The sequence below is a fragment of the Capra hircus genome, chromosome 20, assembly GCF_001704415.2.
Source record: "Capra hircus breed San Clemente chromosome 20, ASM170441v1, whole genome shotgun sequence".
Classification (NCBI taxonomy): domain Eukaryota; kingdom Metazoa; phylum Chordata; class Mammalia; order Artiodactyla; family Bovidae; genus Capra; species Capra hircus.
Window position 1 is genome coordinate 54688821 of NC_030827.1, and position 5644 is coordinate 54694464.

Consider the following 5644-nt stretch of genomic DNA (forward strand, 5'->3'; position numbering starts at 1 on the left):
CTAGAAGTGGTCTTGGCACATATCAGGTACTTAATTATTATTTGTTGATCAAATCAATGTTGAATAAAATCATCCACTGAATCTTTAATATACTTTATTATTTTCTAAGAACAAATGCCTGCAAAACTTTGACTTAAAAGGTAGTTCTATGAAAAATAAATTAAAATGTTAGTGACTGATATAAACTATGCACAATTAAATGTGGTTCCAGGGTACATAATTTTGCTTCTTACACCAGAGGACAATTTTAGTGGAAATTAAAAAAATGTGATATGAACATGTCTACTCATGCTTAACAGGAAGGGAAGTCTCCCTCAAGTTTATGCACATGATTTCTGTTCCTTTTTGCACAGTGCAAATTTGTAGGGAAAAAAATAATACACTAACTCTTGGGTCCTGTACAGGCAAATTAAGATTTCATTCTTCAGGCTGTTTCAATAGGACTGGATTTAGCCATTCCCATTTAGAAAATACCACAAAAATTTTCCATACAAGAGTTCACGCTGTTGCATTTGGATAAAGCTGGCAAGTTCTTCCTATTAGCAGAGCCCAGGAAACACCACCCAGGAAATCTAATATATTAGAATAGATATTGTGGTGTTTGGCCCACAGTTTGATAGTTCTCAGGGTTAACCTGAAGTTGTCAGTGTTTGGTAGTAGATGTAAAATTCGCTGGTTACCTTGCAACCCTGAAGACTTCTTATACACCTTATATCTACATTTTTAAGCAGACTGTCAGCTCTTAAATCCAAGTCTTCTGGAATAGTCTGCAGAGCGAACCTTGCAAACGAAATATCAGTCCCTATCCCATCAAAACACAATTTGATAACTTTTACAAATGCCTCTTCAACAGCTCTTAAATCTTTTACTTCTTCCTGTAATTTCAACTTATAGAATGGGGTGAAAAAAATCACTTTGATCAACATGTCTTGATGCAATCAATACACATGCATCAATATCAGTACGTTTTGCATGTACTCCTAATCTATAAGATCCAAATGTAAAAATTTTCCCATCAACATTTTCAACTACAGATTGTGGCAGATTCTTGCTTTCATTGATTTCTCGAATACACTCTTTTACCAAGTTATTTAATTTTCCCCAAATTAAAATCCTGCGCTGCAGTTTATCTTCCTGTCCTAAAACCCCAAAGGGCTTCAGAAGAGTCTCAACTAGTTTCTGTTCAAGTAGGCAGTCAGTCTTCTTGCGGGCATCTAAGCTGACGGGAGAAGTAATGTCCCAGTGCTTCCGTGGCGGCTGTGTTTGCCTATGATCCCTGCGTTGTAACTGGAAACAGCATCATCTCCTGCGCCGCCACCAAGCAGCCCCATCTCCCCTGGCAACCTCCCCCACTGACGCTCTGGGCTTGATCCATTGAGGCGGGAGGGAGGCGGGGTCTGCCTTAGCCCTGGGTCCAACCGTACCCTGCACCTGCTCACACCGTTTTAAGCGCTTCACCTCATCCCCGCTTCATCCCAACAAGACGCCCCCCATCCAATGAATCTTTTCACTCTACTCATTCAAAGAATTCAATTATGAATGTAACTAAATGACTAAACTCTCCACAGGTTGCATACAGAAGCCGGACTCTATCAGATCGAGTTACCCAACAGGGTAATATACTTCTATAAATCCGAGGCACACAACCAAACATATATCTTTCTGGTATATCCTCTCTTTCTTTCGCCCTCGGTTGTGTACATAACTGCGCACTATGTCTCCAAATCCCAAATTCTTTATGTTTATCCGTTGATCAGATCTACTTTCATTTAGAAACTATAAATATCCCATGAAAAGTGCTTCATATTCTAATCAACCACTCATAATTGATATCATTCCCTTATATTCCGATATGGAACCTTCCTCCTATTCTTACATATTCTAATTCTCTCCACCAGTGTTTTCACTTTCTTTTCCTCTCGTATTATAAAGAAACAACTACTTTTATTCCCTTTCTTCACTTGAACATTCCATCACTCCTTCTCCATTGAATATTTCTTGGTAACTTTTAAACATGTTTCCATATAACAAATGCAAAAATACCAGAAACACTTTCATTTAATTTCTCATGTGTGTGTTAGTCGCTCACTTGTGTCCAACTCTTTGCAACCCTATGAACTGCATAGACTGTAGCCTGCCAGGCTTCTCTGTCCATGGAATTCTCCAGCAAGAATACTAGAGTGGGTTGCCATTTCCTTCTCCAGGGTTTCTTCCAGACCCACAAATTGAACCTAGGTATCCTGCATTCTAAGCAGATTCTTTACCATCTAAGCCACCAGGGAAGACAATCAGTTCCTCATAAACCACTAGATAAATCATAAACTCTCTTCTTCTATCACAATCCACTTGAATAGCTTTCCCTCCACTTGTCTCTATTTTCTCAGCTCATTTTATTCTGGAATATGGTCTCATCACTTAACAAAAAAATTCCTGCTGAAGAGAATGATAATATTTATATCTCTAAATCCTGAACATTTTCTATCTTTATTGTATTTTAAGTTTCAGCTGAATCTGACACTGTTGATTGCTCCATCCAAGAAATTGTTAATTCATTTTGTTTCTATGACATATCCTTATATTTTTTTCACCCTTTTGCCTGTTACTTCTTAGTTGGCTTTTTAGGCTCATCTTTATCACACTAAGGAGCTCTCCTGGGCATTAGATTTGTACCTTTTCTCTTTTCATTCTGTGATCTATCCCTAGGTGATGCCATTTTCAATTCTGGTTCCAATAAAATATACACAGAGCTGAAATTCACATTAAAATTTGAACTTCAAACTTAAATCAGAATATAAAATTTAAATCTCCTCTCAGCTCTATGCACACACTGATTTGCTATTTACCACGTTTATTATGAACTCCCTTTCTTGCAGATTTTATTTGGTACTTCTGCCGCCTGACTAGGACTTACAATCTATCTGGTGCATTCTTATAGTGAGACCAGCAGACTTTTCTTTGAAAGAAGGGTCAGATCAATCAGAGCCCTCTTACTCTTATTCTTATTTACATCAACTGTCTTGTATGTTTCATTCAAAGCACCTACCATAATATGCAATAACACATTAATATATTTATTTTGTTTCTGTCTCTGTTCTCCACTAAAACATAAGCATCATGATGAAAGAATACTTATCTCTATCATTTACTCTTGTTATTCACAAGATAGATTAGATTCAGGTGCATAGTGTATAAAAAATCAGGATGGGGGACACATGTACACCCATGGCCGATTCATGTCAATATATGGCAAAAAAAACACTACAATATTGTAAAGTAATTAGCCTCCAATTAAAATAAATTAATTAATTAAAAATAAGAATACCTAGCAATGTATTTACTATGTACAAGGCAACACTGTGAGAACAGATACATAATCAATTCAGTTTCACTGTACCTCTATGAGGTAGATACTCTTTACAAATAAAGATACTTCATTCTTAAATGTCTTAAAGACATACTAGGAGCATTGCAAGAACTAGTGGTTGAACTAATTAAGACTTACCAAATCTTCTAGAAACACTAAGACCAAAAATAGAAAATGCCAAACTTAACAAAACTAGCACCACTAGGCTAAGATTTAATAAAGCAAGCAAAGAATGACTGATATTATTGTAATAAACATGATAATGATGATAGGTTCAAAATTAACATAAATTATATGAATGAAATTAATAACTTATTGAGCATTTAAAATTGAAACAGGAAAATTAAAACATGATAAGTGGGACAAATGAAACAACAAAACACAAAAGCAAGTTAAAGTATGGATCCATAAGTATTCCCAGAACATAGATTTAAATTTCAAGGTGTTTGCAAAAACAAGAAAAATGTGAAGGTGATCCTGGAGTTTTAATATCTGTGTAATACAAATGAAGAACAAAAGAGAGAAATGATTGGTGGGGACCAGTGTAAGACAGTTCCATTGCTCCATTCTGCTGGTTCTTCGTATTATAGCTAAAAGAGAGATGCCAGTTTGATCCTGTATAAGTATTGCTGTATAGTTATTTTGGGCATAGTAGAAAACCTGCATAAATTTTCCACACGCTGTGTTATGAGCATGCTCCCCTAGCATGTGCACAGTTCAAGTCTATGTTCCTGCATTGCACACATTCCAAAATACTTGAACACACCAATGTTTGTTAACATATTTTTTGACTGTTTAAAATACAAATTGCCCAGACTATCAACATAAAATATATGCCAGGTATTTGGTATAAATATTTTATATTTGTATATTTAAAATATTTTATCAATTTTATTTATAATGATGACAGTGTGAAAACAGTCAAGATCATAAGTCTTACAGAATAATTTTAACTTGCAAGTGTTAGTTCACTTCAGTTCAGTTCAGTTGCTCAGTTGTGTCCGACTTTGCAACTCCATGAATCACACCACACCAGGCCTCCCTGTCCATCACTAACTCCTGGAGTTCACCCAAATTCATGTCCATCGAGTCCTTGATGCCATCCAGCCATCTCATCCTCTGTCGTCTCCTTCGCCTCCTGCCCCCAATCCCTTCCAGCATTAGGATCTTTACCTATGAGTCAACTCTTTTGGACTCTGTGGGAGAGGGAGAGGGTGGGATGATTTGGGAGAATGGCATTGAAACATGTATACTATCATGTAAGAAACGAATTGCCAGTTTATGTTCGATACAGGATATAGGATGCTTGGGGCTGGTGCACGGAGATGATCCAGAGAGATGATATGGGGTGGGAGGTGGTAGGGGGGTTCAGGATTGGGAACTCATGTGCACCTGTGGCTGATTCATGTCAATGTATGGCAAAACCAATACAGTATTGTAAAGCAGAATAAAGTAAAAATAAAAATTTAAAAAAAAAAACCTCTTCACATGAGGTAGCCAAAGTATTGACGTTTCAGTTTCAACATCAGTCCTTCCAATGAACACTCAGGACTGATCTCCTTTAAGAAGGACCGGTTGGATCTTCTTTCAGTCCAAGGGACTCTCAAGAGTCTTCTCCAACACCACAGCTCAAAAGCATCAATTCTTCGGACCTCAGCTTTCTTCACAGTCTAACTCTCACATCCAGACATGACCACTGGAAAAACTATAGCCTTGACTAGATGGACCTTTGTTGGCAAAGTAATGTCTCTGCTTTTCAATATGCTGTCTAGGTTGGTCATAACTTTCCTTCCAAGGAGTAAGCGTCTTTTAATTTCATGGCTGCAATCACCATTTGCATTTAATTGAATTCCATACTTTTAATATTGACCAAAAAGCAGATGCTAAATTTAAATAAACCATATGAATATCCTTTATGTTATTTCTCCTTTATATCAGATAGCTTACATATACCTCAAAGTAACTGGTTTAATAGCAACTAATAAAACATTGTGGTTATGCCAATTTGATTTCATTATTGTTGTATGAAGTTTACATCTTTAGATTTTTCCACTAGTAGTGCATTTTTTAAAATTTTATTTGTCTATCTGCTATTTACATTAGAGATGATTATGATGAGGGTGATGATGATGTCCACTGTGATATTACGGATATTTCAAAGCACCAGCAGCATCAAAAACATGTACATTTACAACATGAGAGGCAAGCTAGAGTTTAAGACTGAACTAACTGAAAGGAAGAGACTGGAAGAAAAGATTTAAGAAAGTTACTGCTTTTCAT

The 5644-nt window shown here is 36.5% G+C and overlaps 1 pseudogene; it reads right to left on the bottom strand.

The window, feature by feature from the left end:
- On the bottom strand, positions 283-1300 carry LOC102174341 (annotated as a pseudogene).